The sequence below is a fragment of the Rana temporaria genome, chromosome 5, assembly GCF_905171775.1.
Source record: "Rana temporaria chromosome 5, aRanTem1.1, whole genome shotgun sequence".
Classification (NCBI taxonomy): domain Eukaryota; kingdom Metazoa; phylum Chordata; class Amphibia; order Anura; family Ranidae; genus Rana; species Rana temporaria.
In genome coordinates, this window is record NC_053493.1 from 71,917,011 (window position 1) to 71,940,910 (window position 23,900).

Genomic DNA, 23,900 nt, shown 5'->3' on the forward strand with positions numbered 1-23,900 from the left:
CCCCCCCCCCCCCCCCCCAAATATTTACATCTACAGAAATAGTCAGAAATAAAAAATAAAGTCAAAAACAATCACCAAGCTGGAAAAAGGATCACCCCCTTTTGCTTTAAATTACAGCCTTTAGTCTGTTAGAATATGGTCTCTACTGAACTTTGCAATATTTGCCCACTCTTTGCAGAACTGCTCAGGTTCAGTTAAAATTTGATGGTGACCATTTGTGGACTGCAGACTTCAAGTCATTCTACAGATATATAATGTGGTTTAAAGTGGTTAAGCCACTATATAAAATGTATATCATCCCATCTGATATACATCGCTGTGTCCTCCGGTGCTGTATGAAAAAAGGGATTTTTTTATCTCATCTTAGAGCTTTTCCAGGTGGTCATGTGACTCCTCAGCTCTTTCCTTCTCCCAGCGAACAGCTATGGTGGGAGGGGTCAAGAAATCCTGACGACATCAGCTGGGAGGAGAGAAACAGAGACCAGCAGTCACGTGAGCGCAGGGAGATGCTCTGAGATAAGGTAGAGACCAGCATAGTTTTTATACAGCAGATGGGATGGTATACATACATTGTTTTGTATAGCAGCAGGGCGGGCAGTGTCTTGAGCCGACAGGTAGGGAGAGAGCAGGGATCCGGATGACAGAGGCACATATAATGACCACAGTAAGGACTCATCAGCCATGATAAACCATGGTCAGTTTACAGGGGGGAGGGCAGGGCCAAATAAGGCTGGGTTCACACTACGATTTTCCCGTCCGTCAGCCGCATACGATTTATATGAAAAAACGCATGCGGTTGAAACGGACGTAAACGTATGGAACGCACATATGTGCGTTTTCCATTGACTTTAATGTTAAAAAAAACGTATGCATACGATTTGCAATGCATTGTCTATGTATGCGTTTTCCCGTACGTTTTCAATACTGAAATCATATGCGGCTGACGGACAATCGCAGTGTGAACCTAGCCTAACACCCCCCCCCCCCCCCCCCAAAATTAGTCTTTTTGTTTATAGCGCAAAAGATTAAAAGCGCAGAGGTGATCAAATACCACCAAAAGAAAGCCATCTGTGGGTGGGAGGACATTGATTTTATTTGAGTACAGCATCGAGTAACGCAGTGCCATATCGTAAAAAAAAAAAAAGAAGAAAAGAGGCCCGATCATGAAAGGTGACCTTCTCATCCTTAAGTGGTTACGGGAACAGGATCAATTTGTTTTTATTTTAGGGCAACAATTTAAGTCTGGGCTCTGACTAGGCCATGCAACGTTCACCTTTTTCTCCTTCGATTCAGTAATTTTTTTTGCTGTTTATTTTGTCATGTTGGAAGGTAAACCCTCTTCCCATTGACAACTTTCTGGCAGAGGGCAGCAAATTTTTCTCAAGAATTTGATGGTATTTTGCCCCGTTCATTTTTCTATCTTGACAAGTGCTCCAGTTCCTGCTGCAGAGAAACACCCCCATGAGAGGATATTACTTCCATGCTTTATTGTAGGAATGTTATTTGGACGGTAAGCTGTACTGTTTCTGCCAGACATATCGTTTACGGTTGAGGCCAATCAATTCAATCTCATCTGACCACAACACCACCCCCACCCCCCCCCATGTGGCCTCAGAATCTTCTGAGTTAGTGACTGCATGTGGCCTTTCTTGGAGAGGCTTTTTTCTTACAACCCTTCCAATCAGGCCACATTTGTGGAGAATTTGAGATATTGTTTGTCACACAATGACTTCACACTCTTGTCAAACTCCTGCAACTGCTTCAGAGTTGCTGTAGGCCTCTTAGTAGCTTCTCTGACCAGTTTCCCTGGCTCTTTCATCCAATTTGGAACAGCCTGATCCAGGAAGGGTCTTGTGTTGTACCAAATACCTTCCACTTAAAGCGGATGTGCCATGGGAACAAAATATTAAAAGTCAGCAGCTACAAATACTGCAGCTGCTGACTTTTAATAATAGGACACTTACCTGTCCTGGAGTCCAGCGCCGATCGCAGCAGAGCACGAGCGATCGCTCGTCACTCTGCTGCTCCCCCCGCCATCCACGCTGAGGGAACCAGGAAGTGAAGCCGCAGCGCTTCACTGCCCGGTTCCCTACGGCGCATGCGCGAGTCGCGCTGCGCCCGCCGATTGGCTCACACGCTGTGTGCTGGGAGCCGAGTGTTCCCAGCACACAACGGGCGACAGACGGGATGTGACGGAATGCCCGTCTTTCGCCCGTATCGTGTGGCCGGAAGTGGGTGCAAATACCTGTCTTTAGACAGGTGTCTGCACCCCCCTCCCCCCTGAAAGGTGTCAAAAGTGACACCGGAGGGGGGGAGGGTTCCGATCAGCGGGACTCCACTTTAGGGTGGAGGACCGCTTTAATGGACTTCACGGTGCTTCTAGGCATTGATAAAGCCTTTGAAGAGGTTTTGTATCCATCTCCTGATTTGTGCCTGTCCACACAGTTATCCAGGAGATCTTTGAAAGTGCCTTGCCACCCATAGTTGATTGTTTGCTTCAGTTGCACTACCAGGTACTGAAATGCCCCAGGAAAGTTCTCTTCATGCTGAGCTAATCAAAATGACCACAGCCAATCACAGTTGAAAGTCAAATGGCTTTGATGTAGTGATTTGGTACACCCAACTGAGTTTACAAGTCATTTTTAGGAGGGGTGATCCTTTTTCCAACTCAGTGATTCGGTTTTTGAATTTTCTTTAAAAATAAATATTTGACATGGTGGCGTTATAGCATTCATTCAGAAATTTTAAGTTGCATTGAGTAAATACAGCTGGATAAAACAAGACTGTCTTCATTCCAGATTGCAATGGGGGTGTTTTTTTTCTATACCCACTGTATGTACATAGAGCATAAGTGCCATGAATGTTCCACGGGAAAATAGATGTTTATTATACCCAAGTATAGGATTACAATTAGGCTAAGAACTTCCAATATTTGGCTAGAATTGTTTAGGTGGTCTTCTGTGAATGCTGCTTGGTGGTCTCCAACGCTTACCACTGGCTTCAGTATTTTCTAAAATCACTGATCCAGAACAGGTATAAGGTCATGCGACTTATTTCTGGCTTTAATACTTCCAAATCAGTGTAATATCCAAGAAAATAGAATTTTAGTAGAACTTAAAGTATTACTAAACCCAGGACCCTGCAATTACTATATCTTGTCTCCCACAGTATACAGAACATGGAATGCAATTATTTTAGCAAATATAAAACTGCTAAATACTCTGGTTAAAGTGTCTGGTTAAAGCTTGTAGGAGGCATTTTCATTCTACTCTGACTGTTCTATGAGGCTGCAGGACCCCTGACCCTCTGGACAGTGCCGATTGGCCTTGAGCTGATAACATGCACCCCCCCCCCCAAAAAAAAACCTCCAGCAATACACATCAAAACTCGGTTATCAAGAGATAAACTGGAGACAGTGGAAGAAGGGGAGGATCAGAGAAGACAAGATCAAATAGCCTTTTTACACAATGTGCAAGATTAACCCCTTAGATTCCACATTGAGTACAACAAGCATGCTTTTTGTCATATAGAGTGATTTTACTGTTGTGGGTTTAGTAACACTAAGGAGTTCAGCAATGGTAGTTGCCTTATTTCTCTCATGAACGTTTTTGGCAATACCTTTCTTGGAGAACACAGGAGTGCAATTTCGCACTTCTGTAACCCAGAGTCAGCTGACATTGGACTATTGCCCAAGGGAAAGATCCAAACTGGACACACAACTCCAACACTCTTGTCAAAAGCCTCCTTCAAAAAAGGAAAAATATTTGATCAACCAGATAACCAAACAAGGAAAGCTCTGAAGAAAGATTTAAAGCGGAGGTTCACCCTAAAACAATTATATATCATTCCATCCAGCATACTGCCGACATGTACAGTATGCTGTTCTTTTTTTGCTGTACTTATCGTTTTTCTTTTCTGCCTCCTGCTGGTAATAGGCATTCCTATTAAGAGGCGTAGATGATTGACGTGCGGCTAAGGCGCGTCCCGGAAAAAGCCGAGCTGAGACTCGGCTATATACGGCGCCTGCGCAGTCAGCGCCTAGTCTGTGCGCAGGCGCCGTATAGACCAGAGTCACAGTTCGGCTATTTTCGGAACACGTGACGCGCCTTAGCCGCAAGTCAATCATCTACGCCTCTTCATAGGAACACCTATTCCCCGCGGGAGGCAGAAAAGAAAAACAACGCTAAAACGGTAAGTACAGCGAAAAAAAAAAAAACAGCATACTGTACGGAATGATATATATGTGTTTTAGGGTGAACCTCCGCTTTAACCTTCACATTTAAATGTTAGTTTTAGTAACTATGACAGGCACTTTCACCAGTCTGCAAACCAGCGCATCAAAAAGTAAAGAGGGAATAAAAGTGACCGGTATGTGAAAAACTCAAAAGTACCGGTCCAAGAGTGAATTTTATTGCTGTGCATCAAGCGCGCTTTCTAAGCGATATGCGGAAAGTTGAAGGTCATGTTATGAAAATTCCTACAGTTCCAACACACCCACACAGCTATTTTTGTAGTCCATGGTGCTTCAGATACTCAAAGCTGCAGCTTGTGTTTAGACAGATTTCCAACAGCCAGACTGCAGCTTCAGAAGACAGGAAAACCAGAATTTAAATGCAAGCATAATACAAGCAATCGCAACATGTGAATGATGCATCAAAAAATAAATAAATTATAATTGTATATATATATATATATATATATATATATATATATATATATATATATATATATATATATATATATATATATATATATATATATATATATATATATATATATATTTCCCTCTGCAATTTTTTTATATATAGATGGAACATTGTTATACAACAGAGCGGGTGGCATGAATAGATTATAGTGGCTTAACACTTTAAGTTAAGAAAAATATTTAAATGAAAACGTTAAGGTTTTTTTACAAAAAAAATTATCTTTGCATGTAGAATTTTGGGGGTGAATCAGAATAGAAGATTAGATTTAACCATTTTATAACAGCCATTCTAATTGTGATCATTCAGGCCCATGGTTTTACCACCCTCTAAACCAGGCATATGCAATTAGCAGACCTACAGCTGTTACAAAACTACAAATCCCATGATGTCTCCGCCTCTGGGTGTCATGCTTAAGTCTTGCTATGCTTCATGGGACTTGTAGTTTGGCAACAGCTGGAGGTCCGCTAATTACATATCCCTGCTCTAAACCCTAAACCTAAAACCTGCATTACAGCCAGAGGTGGCCATTTACATGCCAAAGCACTCTGCATTGTGGCAAATTTAATGTACCACATCAAGTTGGCAGGCATCTGGCAAACTTAGCCATTTAAGTCAATAGGACTGTGCCACTGCTGCAAGTCAAATGCTTGGCCAGTGGTTGCAGCACATTAGTGCCAAGGAAGATCATTTTAACATGCCTAAATTAGGAACATAAATGTTAACTCAATATCAGTTTAATATGTTCCCTGTGCAAATATCACAACTTAAAAATACAGGCATATTTCATTGGTGAGCAATTTAGTTGAAGGGAAATGCTGGAAACACAATATGTGTTGGCAAAGAAAAGAGCAAAGACTAAAGTATAACTAAGCCTAGGTTCACACTGCTGCGAATTCAAAATCGCGGTAAAACCGCGATTTCGCGGCCGCGATTTTGCCCGCAATTTAATGTAAATCGCGGCCCGAAATTGCAAAAAGTAGTACAGGAACTACTTTTTGAAATCGCAGATGCGGCGTCGCACTGATTAGGACAGTGCCAATGCCGACAATTGCCGGCAAATGCCGCCGATTTGAGATGTGATTTGACATGTCAAAAAGCATCTCAAATCGTACCCAGTGTGAACCAGGGCTAAAGGCAAATTGTTTTTGTTATAATGGAGAGGGATTAGTACCCCTGTCAGGTTTAATAGCCGTCTGTGCCCTCACTAAGGAGATGCATTCCATTTGTCCTGTTTACCATTATCATAGGAAGAAAAAGAGTAAAAAAATAAAATAAATAAATAAAAAAAGGGGGGAAATCTTGTAATGGGGACACTAGTTCTTGTGACCTGGGGTGGTCCCTTAATTTGCAGGGACTTCCTGTTTGGCTATGGGACAAGAAGTGAAGGGAAATCTCTGCAATGGGATACAGATAGCAAAAAAAAAGGTTATAACCCTTTATTTCCAGGGGTTAAGGACATGAAACAAAAAACACAAGTACCATAGTGTTCTCTGCTTTTAAATGTATTAAAAAATAAGAAACAATAAAAACAGCATGTATCAAATCACCAGCTCATTCACCGCGGATCTAGACTCACGGTGCTTCGCCTGACATCACAGATTCAACTCCTCCCCTCTAGTAATGTCAGTCGAAGCACCGCGAGTCTAGATCTGCGGTGAATGAGCTGGTGATTTGATACATGCTGTTATTGTTTTATTTTTTTAATAAATTTAAAAGCAGAGAACACTATGGTACTTGCGTTTCATGTCCTTAACCCCTGGAAATATAAATGGAGTGGATTATTTAAAAGAATGAAGGAAGGTGGGGTTTGGAGACAATTCAAACGTTGATTACCCACACAAAGGTGCAGTCTGGGGACTGTAGGAATTACTACCATTGGTAAAGTGTATCGATCGTGGTGGACACGGTCTATGAGTTTTATACTCATCCTTAAAGCGGTGGTTCCCCTAAAAATAAACTTTTGACATTGCATTTGCTACATTAATTACAATTAGAATCGGCTGGTTTTATTGAAAAAAAACCTCCGTACGTAGCGTTTGCTATATTCGTTCCCACCGCCACTTCCGGGTACGATGCTGGCGGTGGGCGTTCCTAATTGATGGACAGGCATCCGACTGACGCATCCATCGCGTCACGAAATGCCAAAAGAAGCCGAACGTCGGTGCGGCTCTATACTGCGCATGTGCACCGACGTTCGGCTTCTTTCGGCATCTCGTGACGCGTTGGATGCGTTGGTCGGATGCCTGTCCAATTAGGAACGCCCACCGCCAGCATCGTACCCGGAAGTGGCGGTGGGAACGAATATAGCAAACGCTACGTACGGAGGTTTTTTTTCAATAAAACCAGCCGATTCTAATTGTAATTAATGTAGCAAACGCAATGTCAAAAGTTTATTTTTAGGGGAACCACCGCTTTAAGGTGAGCAGGCATTTTAGCAGGTGGTGTGCACTGAATATTGGATCCATTTAAATAGGATTTTACACAGCGGTGACAGCTTTGGAGACCTACATATCAACTTTTTTTTTTTTAAAGAAAAAAAAACATAAAATTTGTTTTATGGAACATATATTTGTTTATATAAGATTTATAGATACTATTTTCACAAAATTAATATTGCAATAGGTGTTCAGCGGCTGTGTAGACATGCAAAGGGGTATATTTGATTTTTTTCACGTCATCATAGGAGTAATTTATTAGCATTTTGCTGCTGATTGTTTTTCTCACAATTTGGGTTGTAACCCTCCCTTGCTCTATCCAAAATGAAGTTTTGCCCATAGTCCTATCCCTTAGCTCCATTAATAAAAGCAGAGGTATGGTATGGCCTTAGCACAAGTCATGTGACCAATCACTGTCCTCTTTTCAAAAGAGGGAGAATTCAGTGACAGAACGCAGGCTCTTCACAGCATCTATTTTAGGAATGGGCAATAATGCAGGTCATGTGTAGACATTGTGGTCAACATTGGACAGTGGATGGGGGTAGGGAGGCTGCAGGAGCAGAAACATGTTTCATGTCCCACCCTAAAAATGGAAGGAATGTGTAAAATTTTCCCAAATGTGAAGCTATTTGTTAAAATGTCAGCACTCCCATTAAAGTGGCTGTAAAGCTTAGACATGTTTACCTAAATGCATTCCCTGCATTGGGGTAAAAAAATTATAATCAGTATGTGTATCACCCCCGCCCCCCAATACTTGCCTAAGCCCAATCTTCATCCAGGGCTGTGCCCGTCTGTAGCGGCTCTCCCTTCTCTGCTCTCACAGGCTTTGCTGAGAGAAGTGGGAATCATCGGCTCGCACTTCTGTCAGTCAAATCCTTTTACAAGGAAGTGGGGGGCGATTCCGAATCTCGCTGCCTGTCTATAAATGTAGGTGGTTCCATCAGATAAGTCAACCCGTCATATTTTGAAACGAAAGTGACTTTCCGACCCCGCCATCTTGCCATACCCTGCACTCCTTCACAGTAAGAATACAGTGAGAAGGCAGCAAGCGAACATCTTGTCACACCCACCAGAGTCATGCATTTCACACTTATTATCAGCAAACTCAGCATTTTGAATCCATCTGACTGTTTTGATGTTTATTTTTCAAAGCAGCGGTGTTCTGTCAGATAAGCAAAAGTTTGAGAACACCGCTGCTTTGAAAAATCATCAAAAAACAGTAAGATAGATGTTATACAAGATTCCGGTGGGTGCAACAAGATGTCCGCTTGCCACCTTCTCACTGTGAACGAGTGCGGGGTGTAGCAAGATGGCGGCGACCGAACATCACTTACAAAATCTGACAGGTTGCCTAATCGGACAAAACGCGGGCAGCGTGGCTAGGAATTGAGCCCGAAGGCATGCCACCATAAGAAATGGCTTCCTATGGTGGCACACCGAGAAAAGAAGGAACCAGGAGCACCAGCAGGGATCTGAGAAGAGACGAATAGGGCCCACTCTGTGCAATTCTATTTAAATATATATTATATTGAGAGGGGGGGGGGGGGTGCACTGAACAGGGCGAAAAAGACTGCTACCACAACCAACACCTGAGAGTTAGTGCTTTATATAAGCCAATCCTTCAGTGAGAGAGTATTTAAAAAAAAAAAAGTCCAATTATACCGATTATGAGTAAGAATTGCTACAGACAAATAATGATGCTGCCTCAACTCCCAATATAGGGTGCACAAGACCCATTTCACACTGAGGTGCTTTTGTGCTTAAAGGGGGAAAAAAAAAAAAAAAACACTTCCTGAAAAGCTCACGAAAACCTTTTTCTATTGGGATCAATGAATGCTTTCACACTGGGGCGGTGCCAACGGGGAGGTGAAAAAACTCATGCAAGCAGCATCTTCGGAGAGCTAAAAAAAAAAAAAAAAAGTCCCTCTTTATTGAAATGAATGGAATATGCCTGAAAAACACCTCAAAATGGTTCTTGCAGCAGTTTGAGTCACGGTAGCTTTAAAAAAGCTTGTCGCTTGCTCCTCCAACAGCTAAGTGTGACCTACCAGTCATAATTCACACAACACAACAGCCTATAATAAAGGAGTGACTGAGGGCCAAACCTAGATACACAGATACCTTCCGTGTGAAATTATTACACAAGGTGGAAAAACATCAGCCAAGAACTCATTTAGCATAAAAAATAAAAAAATAAAAAAAAATGCCTCCAGAACACAAAGAAAGATATAGTTATTTAAAGCTCTGTACTGTATTATAAATATTTAAATACCGTATTTTCCGGCGTATAAGACGACTTTCTGGATGCAAAAAAATGCATCCAAAGTCGGGGGTCGTCTTATAAGCCGGGTACTGTCTCCGTGCTGCTGCGAGCGCCAAGGATTTAAAAGACGCTCCTGCTCCTCAGAGTGTTCTGTGATAGGAGGAACACAAATCTTCCCAGCAGCGCCTCTGTTCTGTGTTCCTCCTATCACAGATGCCTTCTCATCCTCGGACGAGATGAGAAGAGAAGACATCCGTGATAGGCGGAACACAGAACAGAGGCGATGCTGGGAAAATTTGTGTTCCGCCTAACACAGGACAGTCTGAGAAGAAGGCGCGGATTTTAAATCATTGACGCTCGCAGCAGCACGGAGACCGTACCCTCCTGCTATTCAGAAAAAAAGTGAGTAAATGCATCGTTTGCAGTGATGGCACGTGATGTAATGGCACAGTGAGGAACGTAATGGCACAGTGCAGTGAGATTTGAAAAAGCCTGTTTCTGTCAGCGGTTCTGGCTCCCCCTCAGCTTCCAGAAAGACTAGTAAGAAGGGGGTAGTCTTATACAGTGAGTATATCCCAAAACCAACATTTTTCCTGGAAAATTAGGGGGTCGTCTTATACGCCGGAAAATACGGTACTGTATTTATTGGCGTATAACACTCACTTTTTTACCCTGAAAATAGAGGGTAAACTGTGCCTGTGTGTTATTGTTTTTTTCCCTGAAACTTCCCTCTTAAAGTTGGGGTGCGTGTTATACGCCGATAAATACGGTACAGATCACTAAGCCCCCATTTAGGCCTCATGCACACTGGACGTTTTTGGACATTTTTACAGTAGACGTTTTTCTCTACAGTCAAACTCTCCATCATGTTATCCTATGTGTCACACATAGGCGGTTATCAGCAGTTTTGGGCAGGGCGTTTTTGAGCAGTAAAAAAAAAAAAAAAAAAAAAAAAACTAGTGGGTTCTGAGAGACGTTTTTCAGCTGTAAAAATGCTCCAACGCTGATAAACGTCAAACGCTGATAAACGCTCACTCACCAGCATTTTTTTACGTTTTTGATCCATTGGGAAAAAAACCTTTTTTTTTATTCAACCAATAAACGCCAACGCGGAAAAATGCTAAAAAACGCAAATAAACGCTAAAAAATGCTATTGAGAAAACATTCAAAAAAAGCTGAAAAACTCACTACAAAGCTACTGGCGTTTTTAGAACGTTATTTTAACGTCCATTGTGCATGAGGCCCTACACTTGAGCGTTTTTCTGCTGGTTTCCCTATGCAGAACCCTATTCCAATTGTACCCAATGCCCAAATTCCTTTCCTATAGAACTGCCCATACCAGGAGACAAACGCCTGAAGCTTGGCACACGTGCATAAACACTTCAAAAGCGCCCCAAAATCACACGCTGTGTATTTTACACTATATTTTTGAATCACTTGCCCCCAGAAGATTTACCCCTCTTCATGACCAGGCCATTTTTGCCACTGTGTTGCTTTAACTGGCAATTGCGCAGTCATACAATGCTGTACACAAATGAAGTTTATATCATTTCACACAAATAGAGCTTTCTTTTGGTGGTTTTTGATGTAAAAAAACAAAACAAAAATAAAAAAATAAAAAAGTTTACTTTCTGCTATAAAACATGTGAAAGAAGAGGTAAAATACCGCGCTGCTAAATATAGACAGGGCAGCTGCTAGCACAAAACATACAGATATGTGAGAAATGTGAAAATTTAAAGTGTGCTGCGCTAATGGATGAATAATAACCTGAATGATCAAGGTATGGTAGTATTCAAAAAATAAGTGTTAGGGTACAAAAGGTATTAACGCAAGTAAAATATATAACATATGTGACCGAGTGGCCAATCAGTGCATATCTGATGAATCGAGGAAAACCTCAAAACATAAATGCTGACATAAATCAAGAAACAGTTCAAAAACCTGAGATCGAAGCCCGTGAAGCGACTCTCGTTCCTCACCTCCGCCATTAATACACGAGTTACTTCTGGGTATCGCGGCTCCGGCGCTGTGATTGGCCGGAGACGCGATGAAGTCATTCACGCGCAGTCTTTTCTGCAAATATCTCCTAAACCGTGGAGGTTTAGGAGATATTTCTTGCACCTACAGGTAAGCCTTAATCTAGGCTTACCTGTAGGTTAAAGTGGTCTGCATGGGTTTACAGCCACTTTAAAAACGTGTGCCTAACAGTGCTTGGTTCTTTCACTGTGTGCGTTTTTTACTAAGGAATGTGCGAACGGTTTATTTTCCCCGCTTTGGGGAATAAAACCCGGCACATCCCCGCTGACATGACAGCTCAGGTCATCCTCTTTGCCGATCAGCAAGACCCAGTCGGCAATCACTAGCCAGGACCCGCTAATCGGCTTGTGCTGCGACTATTCAGCACAGTTGGTGCGCACAACCTGCCTGGAAGAGCTGGACAACGTATTAGATGTGTGATCCAGCGCAGGAGAGACACTGTCACCATACTCCTACCTGTGGCGGTCGGCAAGTGGTTAAAATAGTGGCCTTAAAATGCTCCTAAAAACGTAAACTCCAAATAGCTCCCTTTTCTGCTTTTAAATGTAGCTCCCACTACCCTTTGGTAGGTGCCAAAAATATAATTTTTTTCAGGTTCTAGTATAGGCAAATTTAGGCAGGCTTGTGTATTAAGTAGGCTTGGTTTTTCCCTGGGCATTCCCCAGGTTTTTGTTGTTGTGTATTAACTAGGCCTGTTTTGATATGGGACTGGGAGAGTTCTAGTGCAGCAGTAGGTGTGGCCACCTGTGCTCAGACTTTCCAGTTAGTAAGTTCTGGAAAGGGGGTTGGACTTGAGGTTCTGCAGCTTGTGTAGGAGCTCTGACCAATCCCCAACTAGGATTGGCAGGGGGTTGGCCTCCTATATAAGCTGAGGTAACATGCCACTGGGAGGAGTCTTCGGGAGTCTTGAGAGAAAAGAAGATGTAGTGTTTTCTGTGTGTGGGCCCCAGGTTCGGGGCCTGGGGCCTACCAGGTGCTAAGAGGAGGGCCATTCTTCTTCAACACCGCAGAGGAGGAATTCAGGATTAAGAGGAAGGAGTATTGGGACTGTTACTGCTGGACTATGCGGTTTAACCACGTTTCTTCTATGGACCGGGGACTATGGAGAAGGTCAGTGGGTACACTAAAGCAAGTAATGGGACCGGAGGAAAGTCAGGAAGCTTGTGAATATCTGCTGTTGCCCCTAGTAACGGAACGTTGCACGGTCAGTCCCACACAGTAGAATGTTACAAGGAGAGACTTTAAGGTTATGGCGGATGGCTGTAAACGGTCTCCGCAAAATTTGGACTATCTGGGCCTAGTAGTTCACCAGTTGCTATATGCCGTTAAGGTACTGGATCGTGGGGGGGGGGGGGGGGGTGTGGCGACACCTCTGACGCAGTACCAGCATTTTAGTAACTGTTCATGTGCTGAAGAGCGATTCAGAGTGGCTCTTCACAGGGAAGCATGAAATTCAGGAACAATTTATAGCCAAGGCTTTACTCAGGAATACTAAAGTATTATTCTGCAGGGGACATCGCAGCAGTCAAGGAGCAATAGTCTGCAGTGACATGGCACCATTGACTGTTGATCTTTATGTGCCCCATCTTCAGAACTTAAACTACTAAATGTGCCAAGTTGTATGGGCATCCCATGTCATAATATCCTTTCCAACTCTACCCAAGTTAAACCTTCAATAAAAGGTAAAGCAAGCGACTTTTCGTTGTGTTTCAAGAAATGGATGAATGGATGATCAGACAGTGGCGTGACGTGTGGATCCTTTTAACTCAGCTACAAGTGCACCGCTACATAAACAATAACCATACCATCCATACTTGATGTAATGTAAGCCAGAAGGTAGTAGCCTTTTCGTAAAAAAGAAAAAAAGAAAAAGAGAAGACTATTGCACAATCTTCATAAGTTTACTTGAAGAACTTTGTGTCTCCGTAGATCCCCTTGGATGCCAAGCCCAAGCTCTAAACCAGGGGTCCCCAAGATTTCTAATCAAGGGGCCAGTGTACTACTGTCCATCAGGCAGGCCCGTGGGAGTATAAAATGTCCCAGCATCAGTGCCCCACCACTGCTTTTTATGAAATAGTGCCCCCATTTATGGTGTCAGAGGGAATGGTGTCCCATCAATAGAGTCAGAATGTAGAATAGTGCCCCACGGGCCAGACAAAGGCAAGCAAAAAGGCCACATCTTTCCCTTGGGTTCTTCTCTAAACGCCACCATTAAAGGGCAACTAAACTGGAAAAACAAATAATGTACTTTATTGTAGCTCACCAATCACTGACATCCAGTGATTGGTGAGCTACAATAAAGTACATTATTCGTTTTATTCCTCAAGCTTTATATTCCTTTATTTTCATCTAATGATCAGCCAGTAACACCTCCTGCCTCAGGGTGGCTACAACCACTCTACATTACATCTATGATGGAGCAATGGATGGACAGAGTAATATTAGAAGGACTAGTACATGGGTGCTCAACCTGTGGCTCTCCAGCTGTTGCAAAACTACAAGTCCCATGAGGCATTGCAAGCTGTTCAGTTACAAGCTTGACTCCCAAAGGCAGAGGCATGATGGGAATTGTAGTTTCACAACAGCTGGAGAGCCACAGGTTGAGCACCCATGGACTAGTAGATTAAGATGAAATTTACATAAGCGACTTCAAATTTCAAGCCCAAACTCCTGCTTACACCTATTAAAAAGCAGAGGTCCGCCCATCCCTGAAAAAGTTAAAAGACAGCAGCTACAAACACACTGAAGCTGTTGACTTTTAATACACCGGAGTCCAGCGATGTCTGCACATTAGTTGATGTTTCCATCAGCTGTCGGGTGCCGCCGCCATTGCAGGTAACGGAACCCGGCAGCGTAGTCTTGCGACTTCACGTCAGGGAGCCTACAGTGCATGCGCTCTTCTCCTCTCTTCTACTGGCCTAGCGGTGGCGAAAGGAGGGAGCGGAGCTGCTGGTGTAATGATCAATCAGTTGGCCGATTATTGTTTCGATTAATAACCTAAAAGCGGGGGTTCACCCTAAAAAAACTGTAGACTGTTATCCAGCATACTGCTGACATCAACAGTATGCTGGAATTTTTTTTTTTTTTTCGGTCTGTACTTACCTTTTTCCGTCGTTTTCACCCGGCTTCCCGCTCCCCCGGGGAGTAGGCGTTCCTAAGCTCTGCATAGATGATTGACGTGCGCGTCATCGCCTTCCGAAAATATCCGAGTGGGACTCTGCACTTTACGGCGCCTGCGCAGTCAGCTCTACACGGCAGGCGCCGTAAAGAGCCGAGACCCCATCGGATATTTTCGGAAGGCGATGACGCGCACGTGAATCATCTATGCAGAGCTCCCTGTCGGGGAAAAGGAGCGACACGCCCACTCCCCGCAAGGAAAAAGACCCGGAAGTGCGGCTGAAGATAGGTAAGTGTACACATATAAAAAAAAAAAATTACAACGCTCCAAGCCTTTATTAAGGCTACAGATAGGTTAGCCAAAAAGTTAATTTTAGGGTGAACCCCCGCTTTAAAAAGGTTGGTATATAAAATTGAATACGTTTTTAAAAAGAAAAGGCAATTAAATTCTAAAATATCTATATGTGGTGGTAAAAATAACTAACTATATGATTAGGGAGCAAAATATCAAAAAATAACAGAAGAGATTAACTGTATATATTATTAATCTGGCAAATATCAAACTCAGATAAAAAAAAAAATTTAAAGAAAAAAAGTGTCAGACTGTTTTGCAGATTTTCAAACAGAACTGTAATATATTATATGCTGGTCATACAACGGCTTCCTTTAAAAGAAAAAATGTAGTTTTAAGAACGTTCAGTCGATTTTCTATAATAGTTAATATACTAACGATTATAACGGTAAAGGGAGCAGGGTCTGCCCCGGGTGCCACCTATAGCGGGAGGGTCACTGGTGTGCCCCAGTCCACCACTACCTCCTCCTCCCTGCGATCTCTGTGCGTGATCCCATCCATATTGATCAGTAGGGTTGCATAGGATGCATTAAGGTGAAAGGGTTTACAACCCCTTTAAAAATCAAGCCTTTAGTTTTTACTAGAGATTTAAATCAAATCCATCATGACCAACTATCTGGGAGGATCACGGACATCGCTAGTGGCACTAATATAGCGCTCAGTGAGATACAAATGTACTACCGACACTGGTTGGGGAGGGGTTAACTGTGTGTCTAACAAGTGTAATGTGTGCTGCTTTTACTTTACTACCCAGCTTCTCCCAGGAAAAACAGTTCTGTGTTTTTGTAACCAAAGAACTGTGTATGATTGAACAAGGCCAAATTATTGGCAGAAATCCGCTGCCAAACTCGTGCTGCATCCAATCACAGTACAGGTTGGCAGAGGGTGTGCGCACGTGTGCCACTGAACCTGAATGAAAGGGCTGACATAAATGTGCCTGCACCCCGCTCGCAGTATATTTACTGTAAGCAGTCGGCAGGTAGTTAAAGCGGTGGTTCCCCTAAAAATAAACTTTTGACATTGCATTTGCTACATTAATTACAATTAGAATCGGCTGGTTTTATTGAAAAAATACCTCCGTACGAAGCTATATTCGTTCCCACCGCCACTTCCGGGTACGATGCTGGCGGTGGGCGTTCCTAATTGATGGACAGGCATCCGACCGACGCATCCATCGCGTCACGAGATGCCGAAAGAAGCCGAACGTCAGTGCGGCTCTATACGGCGCATGCGGGCTTCTTTCTGCATCTCGTGACGCGATGGATGCGTCGGTCGGATGCCTGTCCATCAATTAGGAACGCCCACCGCCAGCATCGTACCCGGAAGTGGCGGTGGGAACGAATATAGCTTCGTACGGAGGTATTTTTTCAATAAAACCAGCCGATTCTAATTGTAATTAATGTAGCAAATGCAATGTCAAAAGTTTATTTTTAGGGGAACCACCCCTTTAAACAGGATGTCCAGCCCCCCCAATACTGTAGCTGCTGACTTAATACTTTAATGTTGGCACCCCAGCCGTTTTTCCGATCAGCTCTCACGTGCTGCCGCCACCATCGTGGTAAGGCAAAGCCTTTCGGCTTCACAGCCGGTTCCCTACTGCGCATGCACAACGTTCTAAATGACCCATCAGCGGAGTAAGGGAGCCGAAATTCCTGCAGCGAGGTCTCCCGAAAGTGGGGACGGGTACCAGCTTCCCCCCCCCCTAAAGGTGACAAATGCAGCAGGGAGGAAGCAAACAAGCAGAGCTTCCCAATTTGGGTGGAGCTCTGCTTTAAAGAATAACCACGTCAGCTCCAGACCATTTTTATTCCCCCTTTCATTTTTTGTTTATGTAATAGAAATTTTCTAGCAAAAAATGTCTTCGAACCCTCAAGCATTATATATTTTTAAAGCAGAGCCGCTAAAGAATAAATTGGTGGGTTATGATTTTTGATGATGTCAAATGGTTCTTGCACAGCAATTTTTCAAACGCAATTTGGGAAGAAAAAAATATTTATTTTTTGCATTAAACATACATAAAATTTTACAAAAAAAAAAATTGGTTACGCCAAGTAAATAGATGCCAAATGTTTCACATCCCTTCCCACTGCTTGTAACAGCAATCGAGTGGCTAGTTAGATGCTTCGATTGCTTACAAATAGAGATGGGCTCAGTCCTGTTGGAAATCCCACGTGCCCGATAAAAGAGACAGTACCGCTATATGTAGCTCCCCATGCACCTGCTGACAACATCCCAATACAACCGCTTGAAGACCAGTGACATACCGGTACATCGATTGGCGTCAAGGGGATAACTAAAATCAAAACGTTTTTGTTTGACATGAGTGGAGAAGTACTGGAAGACCTGACAGTTTTTATTGCCGGATGTGACCCTGTTAGGGAGATTTGTCCTGGTGACTTATCACAGAGGCTCCATGCACACTAGCATCTAAATAGTGTCATCTTCTGTGTCCATGCACATTACTTTAGGCATTATTTTCAGCTTCTAGAAGAAAAAAATATATGTTTTTGTAGAGTTTCTTGGAGTGTTTTCCCCAGCAGAAAAATATGGTGAATGCTCATAACTGCTACTAAAAGCTTTTTTTTTAGCTTTTCTCCCCCTTCATATTCTACAAAAACACAGATAAAATGCTAATGCTCCTAAAATGCTACTAGAAGCTAGCACTAAAATGCCATTATCAGCATTTTTATCCAGTGTTTTTCTGGCATTTCTTTTTAGCCTATAGTGTGCATGTAGACTGAAAGTGAAAGAAAATCCCTAATATTGGGTTGTTCCCAGAACAGGAATAGAAGGGAAATCTTGCAGTGGAGACACTCGGGATGTCCTATAGCCAGAACAGGAAGTGAGAGGACAGGAAATTAATGGGAATCTCCCCAATGAGAAACAGATGGTAAACGTAATGCTGACAGGGTCATAATGCTCTTACTCTATCCAAAATGGAAAAAAAAAAAAAAGTGCTTCCTTTAGTTCTACCTTAAAATGTTATCCACCTTCCTAGCTGACTTCTGTGAACTACAGAACCCACCCTATATGTACCAGAGAGTGTGAAGGAGGCATTTAGTCCAATGCAGGAGAAGTGAATTGAGTGACATGGATGCTCCTCTATGGACACAATACAATCATTCTAAGGCAGGAAGTGTGTGACTGGCAGGATCACCAGCCTGAAAAAAGGAAACAAACCCAGCCACCTCATCTACAGGGGGATCAGCTGGAGTATATTATCAGGGTCAGAGAGATGACAGATGCTGGTGATGTTGTCCAATGGGCTCTGTGTCTGGGGTCACACATGGTGGGGGGGGGGGAACCTATGTGTGGGATGACATCGGAGGGGGGCCTATGTGTGTATGTGGGGGTGACATCGGAGGGGGGCCTATGTGTGAATGTGGGGGTGACATCAGGGGGGGGCCTGTGTGTATTGGGGGTGACAGGGGGGGGCCTGTGTGTGTATTGGGGGTGACAGGGGGGGGCCTGTGTGTGAATGTCAGGGGTGACATCAGGGATGCCTATGTGTGAATGTGGGGGTGATCTTTGTGTGGGGGGGCATGTGTGTATGTGGGGGTGACATCAGGTGGGGGGGCATGTGTGTATGTGGGGGTGACATCGGGTGAGGGGCTCTGTGTATGTAGGGGGTGATCTCTTTGTGTGGGGTGACATCAGGTGGGGGGGCATGTGTGTATGTGGGGGGGCGATCTTTGTGTGGGGTGACATCAGGTGGGGGGGCATGTGTGTATGTGGGGGGGCGATCTTTGTGTGGGGTGACATCAGGTGGGGGGGCATGTGTGTATGTGGGGGGGCGATCTTTGTGTGGGGTGACATCAGGTGGGGGGGCATGTGTGTATGTGGGGGGTGATCTTTGTGTGGGGTGACATCAGGTGGGGGGGCATGTGTGTATGTGGGGGGTGATCTTTGTGTGGGGTGACATCAGGTGGGGGGGCATGTGTGTATGTGGGGGGTGATCTTTGTGTGGGATGACATCGGGTGGGGGGGGCATGTGTGTGTATGTGGGGGTGACATCGGGTGGGGGGCATGTGTGTATATGTGGGGGTGACATCGGGTGGGGGGGTGATCTTTGTGTATGTGGGGGTGACATTGGGTGGGGGGGGGTGATCTTTGTGTGGGGTGACATCGGGTGGGGGGGCATGTGTGTATGTGGGGGTGACATCGGGTGGGGGGCTCTGTGTATGTAGGGGGTGACATGTGTGTATGTAGGGGGGAGGGCTCTGTGTATGTAGGGGGTGATCTCTTTGTGTGTGGTGACATCGGGTAGGGGGCTCTGTGTATGTGAGGGGGGGGGGTGGCTATGTGTGTATGTAGGGGGTGATCTCTTTGTGTGTGGTGACATCGGGTGGGGGGCATGTGTGTATGTGGGGGGTGACATCAGGTGGGTGGCTGTGTATGTAGGGGGGCACTGTGTATGTAGGGGGTGATCTCTTTGTGTGTGGTGACATCGGGTGAGGGGGCCCGGCAGGGTGAAGAATTAGGCCCGCACAGTCAGCGGTCAGGTGCCGATCACAGGGAGGGAGGGATGGAGGGCGCACAGATTACACACACAAATCCCCCATTAGAGGCCGGCCCGATGTAGGCCCCGGCGGTGGTCAGCCATCTCTGAACACAAAGCCCGACCTTCTCCACAACAATCAGCGCTTGGGGAGGCCGCTTCCTGCAGAGGCAGGCCTGCTGGGATTTGTAGTACCGGACAGTCCGTGAATAGAATAGCATCACACAGACTAGGAGGGGGTCGGCCTGTGGTACGGACCCCCCCCGGAGCGGCGCCCATGTCTCTTATGTACGATTCACCCGTCGGCCGGAATCCCGCACCGGAGAGGTGCGCCGCTAGAGGAGCCGTACACCCTTCCCTCCATATACCGGAGACACCCCGGTCCGTCTTCTTACCTCTCCGCACAGCTCCGCTCTCACCGGTCCCGACCGCTCTCCTTTACCACACAGACGCAGTCTACAAAGCAGCACCGGAAGTGTGCGTAACTAACGATGTCTGCCTCGACGTCACTTCCTGTCACGGCTGTTGCTTACTTGGGGAGACTGAACTGGCAGATTCCAGAATGATCTGTTGCAGCTACAAAGCCCAGCTTACTGATTGGACAGGATAGGGGTGCCCATGGGTGTGATAGGATAAGAATCCCCACTATCAACTGTGAAATCCCCCCCCCCATCAATTGTGTGTGATATGCCCCCCCCCCCCCATCAATTGTGTGTGATATGCCCCCTCCCCCCATCAATTGTGTGTGATATTCCCCCTCCCCCATCAACTGTGTGTTATATGTCCCCCCCCCCATCAACTGTGTGTTATATGTCCCCCCCCCATCAACTGTGTGTGATATGTACCCCCCATCAACTGTGTGTGATATGTATCCCCCCCCATCAACTGTGTGTGATATGTCCCCCCCCATCAACTGTGTGTGATATGTCCCCCCCCATCAACTGTGTGTGATATGTATCCCCTCCATCAACTGTGTGTGATATGTCCCCCCCCATCAACTGTGTGTTATATGTCCCCCCCCCCCATCAACTGTGTGTTATATGTCCCCCCCCCATCAACTGTGTGTGATATGTACCCCCCATCAACTGTGTGTGATATGTATCCCCTCCATCAACTGTGTGTGATATATACCCCCCCATCAACTGTGTGTAATATGTCCCCCCCCATCAACTGTGTGTGATATGTCCCCCCCCCATCAACTGTGTGTGATATGTATCCCCTCCATCAACTGTGTGTGATATGTCCCCCCCCATCAACTGTGTGTGATATGTCCCCCCCCATCAACTGTGTGTGATATGTATCCCCTCCATCAACTGTGTGTGATATGTACCCCCCCCCCCCATCAACTGTGTGTGATATGTACCCCCCCCCCATCAACTGTGTGTGATATGTATCTCCTGTGTGGTAGGATATACCCCCCTATCTCCCATGTGTGGTATGGTATACCCCCCTATATCCCGTGTGTGGTATGGTATACCCCCCTATATCCCGTGTGTGGTATGGTATACCCCCCTATGACCCATGTGTGGTATGGTATACCCCCCTATCTCCTGTGTGTGGTAGGGTATACCCCCCTATATCCCGTGTGTGGTAGGGTATACCCCCCTATCTCCCGTGTGTGGTATGGTATACCCCCCTATATCCCGTGTGTGGTATGGTATACCCCCCTATGACCCATGTGTGGTATGGTATACCCCCCTATATCCCGTGTGTGGTATGGTATACCCCCCTATATCCCGTGTGTGGTATGGTATACCCCCCTATGACCCATGTGTGGTATGGTATACCCCCCTATCTCCTGTGTGTGGTAGGGTATACCCCCCTATATCCCGTGTGTGGTAGGGTATACCCCCCTATCTCCCGTGTGTGGTATGGTATACCCCCCTATATCCCGTGTGTGGTATGGTATACCCCCCTATGACCCATGTGTGGTATGGTATACCCCCCTATATCCCGTGTGTGGTATGGTATACCCCCCTATATCCCGTGTGTGGTATGGTATACCCCCCTATATCCCGTGTGTGGTATGGTATACCCCCCTATGACCCATGTGTGGTATGGTATACCCCCCTATCTCCTGTGTGTGGTAGGGTATACCCCCCTATATCCCGTGTGTGGTAGGGTATACCCCCCTATCTCCCGTGTGTGGTATGGTATACCCCCCTATATCCCGTGTGTGGTATGGTATACCCCCCTATATCCCATGTGTGGTATGGTATACCCCCCTATATCCCGTGTGTGGTATGGTATACCCCCCTATATCCCGTGTGTGGTATGGTATACCCCCCTATGACCCATGTGTGGTATGGTATACCCCCCTATCTCCTGTGTGTGGTATGGTATACCCCCCTATATCCCATGTGTGGTATGGTATACCCCCCTATATCCCATGTGTGGTATGGTATACCCCCCTATATCCCATGTGTGGTATGGTATACCCCCCTATATCCCATGTGTGGTATGGTATACCCCCCTATATCCCGTGTGTGGTATGGTATACCCCCCTATATCCCGTGTGTGGTATGGTATACCCCCCTATGACCCATGTGTGGTATGGTATACCCCCCTATCTCCTGTGTGTGGTATGGTATACCCCCCTATGACCCATGTGTGGTATGGTATACCCCCCTATCTCCTGTGTGTGGTATGGTATACCCCCCTATATCCCATGTGTGGTATGGTATACCCCCCTATATCCCATGTGTGGTATGGTATACCCCCCTATATCCCATGTGTGGTATGGTATACCCCCCTATATCCCGTGTGTGGTATGGTATACCCCCCTATGACCCATGTGTGGTATGGTATACCCCCCTATCTCCTGTGTGTGGTATGGTATACCCCCCTATATCCCATGTGTGGTATGGTATACCCCCCTATATCCCATGTGTGGTATGGTATACCCCCCTATATCCCATGTGTGGTATGGTATACCCCCCTATATCCCGTGTGTGGTATGGTATACCCCCCTATATCCCGTGTGTGGTATGGTATACCCCCCTATCTCCTGTGTGTGGTAGGGTATACCCCCCTATATCCCGTGTGTGGTAGGGTATACCCCTCTATCTCCCGTGTGTGGTATGGTATACCCCCCTATATCCCGTGTGTGGTATGGTATACCCCCCTATATCCCGTGTGTGGTATGGTATACCCCCCTATATCCCGTGTGTGGTATGGTATACCCCCCTATATCCCGTGTGTGGTATGGTATACCCCCCTATATCCCGTGTGTGGTATGGTATACCCCCCTATATCCCGTGTGTGGTATGGTATACCCCCCTATATCCCGTGTGTGGTATGGTATACCCCCCTATCTCCTGTGTGTGGTATGGTATACCCCCCTATATCCTGCGTGTGGTATGGTATACCCCCCTATATCCTGCGTGTGGTACGGTATACCCCCCTATATCCCATGTGTGGTTGGATGTACCCCCCTATCTCCCGTGTGTGGTAGGGTATACCCCCCCATGTCCTGTGCGCGTAGAATAAAAAGAAGGTGCTACTTTTTAAGGTCCCGTAATATTAGCGCAAATGTTTATCAAAACAATATTTTTGCAAAAAATCCACTAAAATCCTGATTAGCAGATAAATACACAAATTCTAAATATAAAAGCTTAAAGGATCACTAGAGGAATTTTTTTTTTAGCTAAATAGCTTCCTTTACCTTACTGCAGACCTGGTTTCATGTCCTCATTGTTCGTTTTTGCTTTGAAGTAGCTGTAATTCTGCTGTGATCTCCACACTTCCTGCTTGTCTGGCTCCTTATAACCACAGTACTGGGAGCTTCTCACGGTGGTCTAAGCTGTCATTACTGGCCCAGATCCAGGTAGAGCCGCGCAATATTTGCGTGGGCAAAGGGCAAAGATTTTTCTCTGCGCCCACGCAAATATTTCGATTTGCCCGCGATTCACGGAGCAGTAGCTCCGTAAATTGCGCGGGCGCTATGCTAATTTGCCCTGCGTAAGGGCGCCTAATGTAAATGATCCCGCCGGGGGCGGGAATCATTTAAATTAGGCGCGCTCCCGCGCCGAGCGAACAGCGCATGCTCCGTCGGGAAACTTTCCCGACGTGCATTGCGGCAAATGACGTCGCAAGGACGTCATTTGCTTCTAAGTGAACGTGAATGGCGTCCAGCGCCATTCACGAATCACTTACGTAAACGACGTGAAATTTAAATTTCACGAGCGGGAAGGGTGGCTATACTTTAGCATTGGCTGCTCCTACTATGAGAAGGAGCAGCCTTACGCTAAAGTCGCCGTACGGAAACTCCGTACCTTGCGTGCGCAGGGCCCGCGCAACTTTTGTGAATCGGTGGTAGTATGCAATTTGCATACTATACACAGATCACAATGGCCGCGCCCCCTAGCGGCCAACGCAAGAATGCAGCCTGAGATATGAAGGCATAAGGAGGCTCATGTCTGTCATATCCTAGGCTGCAGTCCGCGTAGCGATGTTCCTGAATCAGGGGCATTCGCTACGCGGGAGAAAAAC

At 45.5% G+C, this 23,900-nt stretch overlaps 1 protein-coding gene across 3 annotated transcripts in view; it reads right to left on the minus strand.

The window, feature by feature from the left end:
* DNAJB6 (DnaJ heat shock protein family (Hsp40) member B6) overlaps window positions 1-19,909 on the minus strand; it is a 107,701-nt gene extending 87,792 nt beyond the window's left edge. For 2 of the 3 annotated variants that reach the window (XM_040352697.1, XM_040352696.1), the window contains exon 1: window positions 19,805-19,909. The gene's annotated coding sequence lies outside the window, so the exon portion shown is untranslated. The remainder of the gene's footprint in view (window positions 1-19,804) is intronic. The other variant, XM_040352698.1, reaches the window with a different exon arrangement.
* Between the last annotated feature and the right edge of the window lie 3,991 nt (window positions 19,910-23,900).